A 14,602-nucleotide genomic window follows, 5' to 3' on the forward strand; every position below is an offset into this window, starting at 1 on the left:
CTTCACCTTGTTGTATGTATTTGTGTTAGTTTTGGGTTTGGTTTGTTGCACTGCGTTTATGTTTGTGTTGCCCTTAATAAATTATCTTGTTTACACGCTATACCTGAAGTCTGTGTTTCCCTGTGTCGGTCCACACACCTCTGGTCATTCCCGGAGCCCTGACAGCGGATGTCCGATACTGGAACACAGCCGTTCATCATACTTTCCTGGATACTTACCTAATACATGTCTGTTTTACTACTACATGTGAGTGTTCCTACATTTGAGATTTATTAAAGTGATTCTGCTGCACTTAGAGGCGCTTCTTTTTCTTTCTTATTACACAGAGTCCTGCTACAGCACTTTATGAAGCTTGCCCAAAGTGCTCCATGGACCTTCTTATTTGAATCTATTTGGACATTATGGACTTTTATTATCAGTTTGGTCATCTGGTGTTCGTATTTGAGCTGATTATCTTTTTTTTTTTTATGTGCTCTCGGCACAGCTGTGTTTACATTCTGGTGCGCATATATGCATGTTTAGGCCCACCCGCCGAGAGGCTGCATATATGCGTACTGCCGGCGCCAACAGGTTCACTTTAAAACAACTAAGAACCTAGCAAAGCAGCTAAGAAGCAGTTGAAAATATTCCACCTTAGACTTCTTGGTCTGATGCCCATGTACATAATAAAGTAATGGAAGGCACAAAGTGCATATAAAAATCTAAAATTGACATAAAAATTATTTCAGTGCAAACATTACAATAATTTTTAAAAATATGTTCATACTGAAAATCCACCATAGTTTTCTTTTATTATAAAAGCCGGTTAACTATATAAATGTGAACTCTGCCGCACAAATCTTTGCTTTTGATACATCTTTAACTCGAATTTCTAAACGATGTCTTCTTTGTTGTCTAGCCTTAGATTGCAGAGAGAACATGTTGTTCTCTGCTCATAAAAAATAGATTGAGTAGCTGGCTTTTTGTAGCTCTTTAATACTATAATGTAAACCTGTCAGTAGCTAGTGATGCTATAAGAATAAATGTATGCATATAAGAACATTTTACACCACAATGTTAAGGACGATGCCTTCCAACTCGAAAGGCACAGTGACATGCATTGCATTCAAATTTGCCATGAGAACAATAAGCAGAGAAAAGTCTGCATAGAGATATAGTTAGGGGAAGGCAGCTGAGGCAGCTGTGAAGGGCACGGAGAACACGGGCAATTATAACAGTTATTGAGTGATTTTATTTATATATATTTGTGAGTTAAAATGTTTATAAACTGTTTTTTTAAAAATCATTTTAAATTCATTGTATAAGATTTTTAAAAAATAAACATGTATTAAAGGGTGCATTCATGACATCCTGCTTTCAATTCCTGCATGATTTATGGCAGCTCTGAAAGTGGTTGTAAATCCTTCCATTTACCCAGTGAAGTGACTGGTGATACACAGAGATGAAACAAATCCTCCTATATGTTGTCCTTGTTTATCTGCAGTCTTCTCTTCTCTACACCCATTCAAAGTGCAGAATTTGTAACGTTTGTCTGACAGTTCAGAAAGCAGTGGGTGGAGAGCTGAAATTACATTCTGCAGAGCTCAGTGAGTAAAGCTCTGACAGCTGATTGGAGGGAACAGACACACTCTCTCCACACAGCTCACAGGAACTAATAATGACTGTCTGGTTGTCTGCTAATGAAGTGGAACTAGGAATGGAGACCTTTCCCACCCATAGCTCTACAAAGCCTCTGGGCTCCAGGACCCGTAGCCAAACTTAATAAGATCTGAGAAAACCAAAGTTTGTTTTCTCCCCATTGTTCACAAACCCTGAAGCCCCTCCCCATGTGAGCTTCCCAAGGGGTGGTGGGGGTTGCTGCTCTGATTCATTAGCCTTTGTGTGAAAACTTTAGCTTGAGCTATTGAGCTTTGCTGGCTTTTTTACAAGAAATTAGCTAAAGATTCCCTGACTAACGTACAAAGGAGCCTAAATTGCCCCCCCTTTGCTGTGTAGAAGATTACATAATATTTATTGTGACATTAAAATATAGAATTGGTATGATATCACTCTTAGGAGTTCAAATCTGAAGACCTAAATTTGCACCTAGCTGCCTGCAACATGTTTCAGATAGGCTTGTGTGCAGAAGGGAAGAAGATTTAAACTTGTTGGCTGCGGAATTAGCATGGTGCTGAGGTCGTCTCATATAGAAGGCTCCACACTGTCTAAAATATATTTGTCATTTCTTTAGATCAGAGGGATTACGTTTAATCTCCAATAAAATTCACAATATTACGGAGGTGAAACTAATTCCTCCTGATATTCACATTTTGAGATCCGTGCACACATAAAATTGTATATCTTGGTTGTACAGAATCACCTAGGCTCCAACAGGGCATATATAGGGCAGGGGTGTCAAACGGGCAGCCCTCCCGCTGTTGGGAAACTACAAGTCCCATCATGCCTCTACCTTTGGGAGTCATGCTTGTAGCTGTCAGTCTTGCAATGCCTCATAGGACTTGTAGTTTGGCAACAGCTGGGGGGCCACCATTTTGACAACCGTTGTATAGGGTATTGCTTGTGGCAGCCATGTGGTGACTAGACTTGTGATTGGGCTGAGGTGCTGATGTTGGAAATCCTATCCCTGACTCATCAGAATCTGCTGGTCTGTTTAACCTGAGGCCACTTCAGTAGGCCAGAACCTCTCCTCTCAGCAGGAGAGGTGACACTTCCACAGGTGACTGGCCAATGGTTAGAGTCCAGCCCACATCCATACCTCAATGAATGGAGCATAAGGAAAATGACCATTGTAATTCCTATGGAGCCCGTTCTGAACACAGCAGAAAGCTGAATTTTCTTGGTATGCTCCCACCAGCACAGACGATACGTTTATTTCTGTATTATGTTTTTCTCCTCTTGTATTTTATGACCAATAGCCACATTTCTGAATGTCTTTTTTAATTTTTACCTTTGTGCAGGACTTTTTTTCTCAGAGAATAGGTGCAGGAACTCCTCCTTCTGAGTCATTTCTTGTCTCCGCCCACTACCCACCTCCCAGTACCACCCATTTTAAAGAATATAGAGCCAAGTATCATTTTGTGGTGCTAAGTAATTTGTATGGAATTTGTTAGTTAACAACAAATAAAACAGTAAATTAAATAACCCGCAGCCAGGAGTAAAAGGCCCTCCCCAGCAACAAAAGATCACTGACAGCAACAACAGATAACCCAGCAGCCAGCATCAACAGACTCTTCAGCAGCCAGCAACAATAGATTCCTCCTTCAACAGTAAGATCCCTTTCAGCAACAATTGCCCCCCCATTGCCAGACAGCTAGATTTTTGAGTCAGTCCCTCTAGTAGTAGCCAGAGGTACTACAGGCTGTGATACCTATGGCAGCTGGTTTTACCTTCTTAACCCCTTGCCGTCCAGAGGATTTACCCCCTCTTCCTGACCAGGCCATTTTTTGTGATACGGCACTGCATTACTTTAACTGACAAATTGCACTGTCATGCAAAACTGCACCCAGATGAAATGTATGTCCTTTTTCCCCCACAAATAGAGCTTTATTTCGGTGGTATTTGATCATCTCTATGGTTTTTATTTTTTCACTATAAAAACAAATGTCTGACAATTTTGAGAACTTTTTTGCTATTAAACATATCCAGTAAAAAATTTTAAAATCACAGTTTGTCATAAATTTAGAGCAAAATTTATTTTTCTACATGTCTTTGCTACAAAAAGTAATGGCGGCGATCAGCAGCGGGCAACTGGGGGCGACTGCAGCGGGCATGCTGACACTGGGGGGGGGGGACTGTCCCTGACATCTCCAGTGACACCAATACAGTAATCAGTGCTAATAAAAAGCACTGACACTGTATAAAAGACCAATGGCAGCACCGGTAGTGCGGCGCACGCGTACACTACCTGGAACTGCGAAATCACATATATAGAGTGCCCGCCTTGTAGCAGGGGTTAACATCTAGGTGATCAAAGGGTTAACTGTGTGCTGTGTTTTATTGTGTAAGCACACTGCTTTGTATTGTATGTACTTTGTATTGCTCTGCTATGTGCAGGAGCTGACAGGGCAGAGATCTGTATTGTTTTCATACAGGTCTTCCCCTTGTCGGTGATACATGGCGACCACCAGTTTCTGGCGGGGAATCATCGGCCGGGACCCGGTGATCTACAGGTGAAGCCGCCAATGGTGGCGCGGGTAGGGTGCTAGCTTTCTGTCCGGGGATGCAAAATCACATATATATACATGATTTTGCAAACCACTGCCACCCTGTAGCAGTAAGGCGGAAAAGCGGTTAAAGTGTTACTAAACCCACAACAGCAACATCAGTCTGTATATGTAGTAAAGCATGCTTGTTATACTCACTGTGGAACCTAAGGGGTTAATCCTCTGCATTGTGTAAAAATGTTTTATTGATCCTGTCTTCTCTGATCCTCCTTCTTCCACTGTCCCCAATCCATCTGCTGATAGTACAGAGCTCTAGGAGTCACTCTGCACATGTTCGGTTTAGAGTGTATTGCTATAAAGTTTTTTTTGGGAGAGTGCATGTGTTCACCACAGGGCCAATCAGCACAGTGCAAACAGAGGGTCAGGGGTTATGCAGCCTCATAGGACAGTCAGAGCAGAATGAAAACTCCTCCTACAAGCTTTAACCAGTGCTCAGCTGGACACTGATAGAAGTCATAAGACTGCTATATACTGCTGATGAGAAAAGGTATCTAGCAGTTTATATTTACTAATATAGTTGCATTTCTATGTTCTGTGTACTGTGAGAGACCAGATATAGTGAATGCAGGGTCATGGGTGTAGTAAAACTTTAAGGTAAGCTCTCTCCTCATTTCTCCTCTGCCCAACAAGGTCCTCAACCTGACTAACGAGTCACTGTTGTCAGGATCTGTGACATTCATTATATGATATTTACCTCCATAAAAGGAAAATGTTTTTGCACTTTTTTTTAGTTCCGGCAGTAATAAAGAGAATATATACAAAATCACTGTGCATACCCATTAAGACTCTACTGTCTCTGCTGACAGTATGAATAGGATTATATCCCTCTTCTGACTCTTTCAGCTGTCTATTTGTACACTATAGCTGTACAAAAGAGCCTTCAAAAAGCTGATCGTTTGCATAGAGCTTGCCATCTCCTTGTTGCAAGTGGTATATATGAAACATTTCCATGAAGTATTTCATATTTATTTTTTTAGAACTGAATATAATACATTAAAATGAAATTATATGAACAATTACATTCTTTTTTAAAAATGCCTTTGTACATGAGTCTGACAAATAATTCTGACTATTACAATTAGTATGTTCTTGCCAGAATTGTCATTGTCTTGGGAAATCTCTTATGCAAAAAGAATGTGCAATTAGTAAAAATAGATGCAAAATGGCAAAAATGGGACATGGCCTGATTTTTCCTAATAGAGGAGGGTTGGGGTGGGGGCTAATTAATTATTCTGCCCAAAGCGCAAAAAATCCCCTATTAACCATTTAAAAGTATAATGGCTTCTATATACTTGTATGTTATTTTGTTAATAATCTCAAGTTTAAAAAGGGATATTTGAAAGATTTTTTAAAAATCATATTAATTAAACAAACAAACTGTATTTTAGGAATAAACATTTAAGACAGAGTGTAACCACAAAACTAGTAAAAGCATGCTTGGCTTATTAAGAAAGCCCAGAATTTCATGCAAGATTGAATACACCCTGGTATTTTTAGGTCAATCAGAAAGGAGGAACATCTACATCCTAGACGAGAAATGGGCTTATCTAAATCATCCTTCAATGTGTGTAATCTGACCTCCCTGCTATTCAAGTTTATTTCTGATGATCATTCAGGAAGCTTCCACTCTTGCTTACAGCTCATCATGACTTGCTAAATATAAACTATTCAGGTGCAGTATTTCCTGCATAACATACGGTGAAATTTAAGATTCTAAAGGTTATTTTTCAGTCCTGGGCAGAACAAATAAAGAAAATTTATACGAAAACACCATTAAGTCCCATTACTGATGATGCCTATCAATTTCGAAAGCTTACAGGGAGCCTGTAGTGATTTTGGTCTATTTTCTTTCCATTTTTATCCAAGTAAATATGTTTTAAAACTAATTTTATAGCTGTTTTTTAATATCTTTGTTTTAGATATATACTGTACATACACGTCAAGGGATTCCCAGAGCACTATAGGCTATCTATCTATAGGCTATCTACAAAGATAGCACTATATGAGTTGTTATTCTTTCAGAACTTTCTCTCTGACTGAAATCTCAGAGGGAGCCCTGTGGAGAATGGTGGTGGAGTCACTGCTCTGACCCTTTCAGTAACAAAGTTCAAAAACGCAAAACTTTACATTTGCATGGGTACTCAGCATCACCACAACAGAACATACATTTCTCAGCCTCCTGGCTATCACAACTCTGTCCACCTTGGACTGCACAGGCTCCTGACTAATTACCCAAACAGTCCCTTACTACTGTTTTCAAGGTCACAACCTGGTCAGATCTGGCCACCTCTCCTTGAGGCCAGGGCAGACACTCTCCTGGTGTCTCTCTACATATGTGCTGGTTGTGCAGAACCTTGTTTCCAGGTGAAAGGAGCCCTGAATTACACACGACCCTTGATTCTAAAGGCTGTGTGCACCTGCACCATCAGGCTGCTGGTCTCCAGTAGTACATGGACATAGGGTTAGATGCTTCATCTCTTCCAAGACTCTTCAAAGCCTTTGCACTCAAGGACCAAATTCAGGAGCTACCAATCCTGGAGAAAAATGTAAAACCATTTTTCCCACTCAGAATAGCCATCCTGGAACCCCTCAACCTGCACCATTAAGAACCCTGTGTGAAATATACCCCATCTGACACCATGACAAGGTAAAGCACTGTCACGGGGGCACAGACATCAATAAAAACCAAAACCATCAAATCATTTTGCTATATCCATTTGACAAATGTAAAAACTATCTGCCAATGCTGCCAAACATTTCAGTAAATTTGGGAGTTCCTGTGCTTCATTAAAAAATCAGGCAGTGTTATTGGTCCCTCATAGTTCACCTCTGCAAACTACATGCCACTTCCTCTCTTGTTATGGAGATGAGAAAAGGTGGTAATGTTCTGTAGTCCTAACATACTTTCTGTCCTAGGGTGACAATGCTGCACCTCCATAGATATGTGGGCTGCTATGCCAGACATTGTAGACCTTGTGACTCCCCCTGCACATGGGGTGGCTTTACTCGTGCTGTGCTCTTAAATGCCCTGGGAAAAGGTGGAGGCCACTCTTGGGGAAAAACTCAACCTTAAGGCAGACCTCGAACTTAGAAATGGTTGTATACTGTGTACACTTGAACAAATAAACTGGACTCCATGCATGCACTTAGTTAACTCTTCCTCTTCCGTACCTTTGCACAGGCTGAGAACCTCTGTGGTGCTGATCTGATCCTGTTGCTATGGGAGATGGACCTGCTCATGCAGAGAGTGCCGACAACTTCTCCTGCAAGAGGCCATCTGTCACATACCTGATAGAACTCTGAATTGACGAGGTCAGCCTCTCTTGTATCTCCAACCCAGGCCCCACTGAATGTGGAACAAATGGTGCTGAGGGACAGGAGAAACACGAGTGCCTGTGGATATTGACTGCAGAACTTGTGGCTGGTGGTGTAACCTTGGTAAATCAAGCAGGGCATCCAGTCAGGAACAGAGGAGATGCCGGAAAGGCCAGCTGAGGTTAAGGAAGCACGCCACTGGAACTGTAATATCTGGGTATGTGGCTTGCTGGAACTTCTGATAAGCGTGAGGCCGGAACACACCCTGACAATCAGAGCTGATATTATGGATAGCCAGGACAAGCACTCGGCAGGACTGTAGAGCCAAACTGGAGCCGGAAGCATAGTCAGAGTAATAGCCAGGATCAGCAACGAGCAGGCAATGAGGTACCAGAACATCAGACAGGGACGAGGTCAGGAGGAAGCCAGGATTAGAAACCAATGGGCAGAAGCATAAACAGAATCCAAAAGCAGGTCAATGGCAAGCTGGGTCAGTAATGGATACACACAGGATACAGCAGGACACAGGGAATTAGCTGAAGACCAGTCAGCACTGACAGAGAGTAAGAGCCTCCTTTAAATAGTCCATCTGGCGCCAGAAACTGTGGGCATGCTCCCACGTGCGTGTACCTGTGTGCATGCATTCTTGCACGCATACGCGAGCCTGTGCTCATTTTTATTAGCAATGCGCCCTTGCTCATTTCTATGTGCGATGTTGCACGCATGTGCATTTCTATGGGCCAGTTGCTGTACAGGAATTCCCTTACACCATTGCACCTGCCACATGTACACACTTGTGAGAGACTGCTACAGAAACCTATGTTACCAGTTGTCTCTTCACAATGTGTTAATTCTTACACTGTTGTTTTAATACCCCAAAGTGCTGACCCACGCTGTAAACTATGTGTGCTGGTTACTTACATTACACCCCTTAAGTAACTTCAGACCAGGCAAGAATAACGTTTCAAAACCTTTACTGGAAACTCGCAGCATAACAGGTCTAAAACAAAATGCACAGTCTTTTCCTTAAACTAATCCCAAAATCAGGCTTTTGGCTGCCCCAGGGCATCCGCACAGACAAGAGTCCTACATAGCAGAGTCCACAGTGGCAGATCTCCAGAACCAGTGTTCTTCAGGGAGGACAGCAGGTCCCAGCATTCCCCCTCCATGGTGGATGTGATGGCCGGAAGGCTTGCTCTCTGAGGTGGAACTGCTCCTCCTTCTCTCTTCTCTGTAAGCAGCTGGAGATTACATGCTGTGGCTTGTCGGTGTCTTTTCTTTCAATGCAGACTGTGTAACTGGGCAGAGCCCTTCCCCTTTTATTATCAGCACAGGGAGAAAGGCAGAGCTCAGCATAAAATGCGGGAAACCATGTGAACTGTTTCCCTCCCAGATGGGGCAGCAGCTATCTCACAAACCAGCATTTCAACTTGCTTACAGATACAGTACAGAAAGTTAATGTTGCCACCCAAGGATGTCCCCATTAGCATGCAGTAGCGATGAACTTATTGTTATTCAATTACCAATGTATCGCTAATGATTTTAGCTGCACACATGACCTATCTCCTGTGTATCATAGGCCTAATGCAGCTAGTCATTGCTATGGCTATGAAGGTTATTTATAAAATACACTTGCAGCTCCTATTACTCCACTCTATAGTTCAAAGTGGAGTTTCTATTTAAGCTTCTTGTGAGTTTATAAAAGGGAGAAGATGTGATAAAGGCCTCTTCAGGAGGATTATCTACAAGTGCTTATTATATAATCTCACAAGCGTTATCCCTTATGATGAGGACAGAAGGGATAGTTTGCAGATATGAGCTGCGCTCTCAGCATCCAGTAAATTCCGTGTTATGTTATGTTCTGGCTCCCTCTGGAAATAAAACCAACAAGCTGATGAATACTGCAAGGCCTTTATTCCAATGTGTTTGGAGTTCTTGTTGTTTAATTGCTTTCATTAGAAAAGGAATCAGAAAAACAAACAGAGACGAGGAGAGACGAGGGGAAGCATGGGCTAATTAGAAATATGTTCGGTGCACTTTATCCGTAATAACAAGAGTGTGGGGTGCTGTTACTGGGGGTGAGCTTGGTGTCATTGGCTGTGTACGGCTCCCTTGCCGGTCTACAGTTGGTGCTGTAAATGGAGTGTAGACAGGAAATCTGGGTGCTGTTATTGCAGGTTAAATTGGATGTCAGTGTATGGGTGTTGGTGTGCCAACATCAGGAGCAGGGAGGAGAGATGATGTTAGACCTCTGCACATGTTAGATCCAGACAAAGACATATATTTGTGAAATGTACGGGGGCGTAAAGTGACACTAAACTCTGGTTTCATTTTATATATACTATATACAGTATATATATATTGAAGTATCTATCCCTAACTCAACAAAGTCTCCTCCATTATTTTCAGCCTTCTTCAAATCTCCAAAATGCTTTTATTCATTGTTGTGATCAGACTTCCTGTTAGAGGGTGGCTATGTTCATTCTCCATGGTCCCACTGTATGTAGGAATGTAGCCAACCGCTCTTGCTCAGGAGAACGTAAAGTATCAATTGCATACAGGTTTTTACTTATTCCCCTACCATCACTGTGGCTTTAACCTGTAATAATGCTGGTAGAAATTTTCATATACCCCCTTACGATTGCTTTAGGCTCAGTACAGCTAGTGACAGAAAAAGCCACTACTGGTGGGTTGTGTGACCACTGTCAGCAACTAGGAATAGTTGGAGCCACTTATAGGGTCCTAGACTAGTGTCCACTATGCCTCCTGCATGTGTGGCTGGGGTCTAGGAGCTGCTGATGAACCACGTATGGAGTGGTGCTGGTGAGTGTATTTAAAACCTTTAACAGCATGTTACAGGTTAAGATGACAGGGGAGGGGTCTTATGATGTAAAACGTAGAATGTAGATGTTTAGTAAATGTAGATTTTAGAGGTTTTATGTCTGTTTTAGGTATTCATAAGGTAGACATAGCATGCCATGGACCTCAGATCAACCCTAATTCCTGCACATTTAGACCTCAGATCAGCCCTAATTCCTGTACCCTCAAACTTCAGATCAATCCCAATTCCTACATCATCAAACCTCAGATCAGCTCCAATTCCTGTACCTTCAGATATCATATTAGCTCCAATCCTGCACTTTCAGACCTCAGATCAGCCCCAATCCCTGCACCTTCAGACATCTGATCAGCCAAATTCCTGTACCATCAGACATGAGGTCAGCTCCAATCCCTACACCTTCAGACCTCTGATCAGACCATATTCATGTACCATCAGACCTCAGATCAACTCCAATTCCTCCACCCTCACACCTCAGATCGGACCAAATTCCTACATTTTCAGATCTCAGATCAGCCTCAATCTATGCATCTACAAATTTCAGATCAGCCCACATTCCTGCACCTTCAGATCTCAGATCAGCTTCCATCCCTGTACTTTCAGATCTCAGATCTGCATCCATCCCTGCACTTTCAGAACTCAGATCAGTGAGTGGGTATTATGATTTAAAACTATGTAGATTTTATAGGTTTTATGTCTGTTTTAGGAATTCAATATCTAGACATATTATGCCATGGACCTCAGATCAGCCCTAATTCCTGTACCTTCATGCTTCAGATCAGCCCCAATTCCTACACCTTCAGACCTCAGATCAGCCTTAACCCCTTCACCTTCACACCTTGGATTGAACCCAATTCATAGATATTCAGATTTCAGATCAGCTTCAATCCGTGCAACTTCAAACTTCAGATCAGCCCCAATTTCTGCATCTGCAGGTCTCAGATTAGCTTCAATCCCTGTACTTTCAAACTTCAAATCTGCCTCCATCCCTACACCTTCAAAACTCAGATCAGCCTTAAATCCCGTACCCTCAATACTCAGATCAGCCTTAGTTATTGCACCTTCAGATCAGCTCTAAATCCTGCACATTCATACCTCAAGTCAATTCTTGCACCTCTGAAATACAGAGGTTTTACCTGTTGTAGCTGTCTGTTCCACTTGGAAGAAGCGGAGGAGAAGGAGCAGAAAGAAGAGGGGTAGGCTTGTAGCACCTGTAGTCATTTTACAAGAATCTTTGCAACATGTCTGGGACTCTATTTCAGCACATTCATCCAGGACACCAACCTACTTTAGTGTCCAACATGCTCTTACACTCCCAAAGGAAGATACATAGAATAGCCATCCTTAAATTCCTAGCTGTGGGTTACCAGGGTCATACTACACATCTGGCCCAAAAGGCTGTGGGGGCATGGGTGCTGGGTGAGTGGTCAATTAGTGTACCCAGCTATGCCACCTGTCAGGCTGACTCATTGTCTCGCAAACTCTTCCAGCCCTTTCCTGACTGAGCTCAGTGCTTACTCCACCAGGTATGGGCCATACACACTGTCCAGCAGCAAAGAAGAGAAAAGAACATGTCCTTTTGTTTTCTTTAGTTTACAGGAATGTTATTGGAATAATAAAAGTCCTCTCATCCATTGCAGAACAGCAGTGTCTATCTCTTGCCCATATCATGGCATGGAAGGCAGTAGGCTTCCTCATAAGGTCCTAGAGTGGGTCTACTGAATTTCTTGCTTGCAGCAGAGTCTCACTAACCCACTAACCTCAAGCCAGATCTATATATACCTTGTTCCAGAGGCCAAGGGAGACCCTTAGTTGGAAAAAAGGAAATTATAACTCACCCAAAGTAATAAGGAGAAGCAGCCATGAGACATTTTCTATTTTCCAACTTGACATCCCTCTACAGCTTTCTTCATGTAACAATGTATGAAGCCACAGATGGGCCTACAATACTCTTCTGGGAGGAAGAATGGCACCTGAACATCAGTGACATCACTTGGACCTCTCTATAACATCATGGAGGTGGTGGGTTGCAGGTGCAGAGGAGCTGGATAGGCATTGTAATTGCCAGCTTAGTATGCTGTTATTTATGGCTTATAGCAGCAGCATGTTCACAAGAGGAATATCGCAGGGAAGATGGTTGCGGAGCTGTCTCTGGACATTATGTGTAGGACCTTTTTAGGTTTGCCTGTGCTCTGAGGATTAGATGTCATGGGTTGCCACAAGGACTGTGACTGCTCTTACAGAATCTCAGACTAGCTGGCTGTCCCCTCTACCTCCACCATTACTTAAGGCTGCTATGGAAGAACTTTGCTTGAGAATCTGTCCTCTAATACCTGCGTGTGTTTTGGAGTAATCTACACCCTCATCCCTCTACCCACCTGTGTCCTATAATTACTGCAATAAAAATTCAAAGGAACACCTCTAAACTGAGGAATTTGTCAGTGTGCTCTGGAACTGGTACTTGGGCTGGTAGCCTCTGAACAGGTAGAGGAGACCTGGTTTATTTCCAACAGCCCCTTTAGGGGTGAGTGCTACATACCAAAAGAGGGCTACAAAGGAGCACTGATCAGAGAGTAAAGGCTGCCATACAGGGTTTGAGTTTTGGTTGACTCAGCAGGAATCATTAAAAATATGAGCCAAACATCTTTGATGTTTGTCAAAGGAACTAGGTAGAAAGTTGCTGGAAGAACAGTGACTGCATCTAATGCAGCCAGTCTTTGGGTGTTCTGATAGCCACTGGTTCTAGCTATTGTAATATAATTCTTCTATCTGCACTATTTAGCATAAAGAAGAAAAAATATCCATAAGTGTATGGCCATCTTAACTCTTATTTCTGGTATACCTGACCTGCAGTTCACAGACCATTGAAAAGAAACTGGATACTGTTCCTGCAGACAGAAGTAAGGGTCAGTATACTGCAGTACAGAGCATTGCCATGATGAGTATGATGTTTCTTTCTCACTGTTGCACAAATTTTGTGTGCTCAGCATAAATGAGTACACCCCCTTTGACAAGTACAATTTTAATCAATATCTCAATGAACACAAGAACAAATTCCAATATTTGGACAAAACTGAGTTTTATAGAACATTTGTTTAGCTCATGGAAGTAAGGTTAATAATATAACTTAGATTACAAAATCTTCAGTTTTATTCAAATTAGTTGATGCAAAAATGAATACACCCCACAACAAAAACTACTACATCAAGTATTTTGTATGACTTCCATGATTTGTAAGCACAGCACCAAGTCTTCTATGCATGGAATGAACAAGTTGGCGACATATTGCAACATCTATATTTTTCCATTCTTCAAGAACGACTTCTGTTAGAGTCTGGATACTGTATGGAGAGTATTGCTCAACTTGCCTCTTCAGAATTCCCCATAGGTGTTTGATTAGGTTCAGATCAGGAGACATACTTGGCCACTGAATCACTTTTACCCTGTTCTTCTTCAGAAATGAAACAGTGGCCTTAGATATGTGTTTTGGATCACTGTCATGTTGGAAAAGAGCATGACGACCAAGGGCACGGAGTGATGATACATCTGTGAATTTATGATAGCGTCAATGAAATGCAGCTCCCCGATACCAGCAGCAGTCATGCAGCCATTCCTCTGCAGTGTGTGCCATATCGTGTCATGGGAAACAATCACCGCAGTTTGGCTTTCTACTTTATTAGCTAACTGTGGTGAACTTGCATGGTGATTTTCTTCAACTCTTCTCATCAGAAAACACTCCTGTTGAGGTATTAACTTCCGTGGACAGCCTGGATGTCTCTGTGAGATGGTTGCAGTTCCATCTTTTGTATTTTTGTATCACTTTTGCTAAAGTATTCTGACTGATAATTAAAGCTTTGCTGATCTTCTTGTAGCCTTCACCTTTCTTGTGTAAAGAAATAATTTTCTTTCTCAGGCCTTGTGACATTTCTCTTCCTTGTGGTGCCATTGCTGACAACATGAAATGGGAAGGGGTTTTCTTTGTTAAGTAAGGCCATTTTATAGTCATCTGTCTGCTGGACACCTGTTTTAATCACTTGTCCCGCAGAGGAATTACCCCCCTTCCTGACCAGGCCATTTTTTGCGATATGGCACTGCGTTACTTTAACTGGCAATTGTGCGGTCATGCAACGCTGTACATATGTAAGCCATGTACCAGGGTGGGCTCCCCAGGATACAGTGAAGTCACGAACGAGGAAAGCAACCCCAACACCAGCTTTTGCCACAA

The sequence above is a fragment of the Staurois parvus genome, unplaced genomic scaffold (assembly GCF_062004578.1).
Source record: "Staurois parvus isolate SC_StPar_1 unplaced genomic scaffold, SC_StPar_1.0 ptg000232l, whole genome shotgun sequence".
Classification (NCBI taxonomy): Eukaryota; Metazoa; Chordata; class Amphibia; order Anura; family Ranidae; genus Staurois; species Staurois parvus.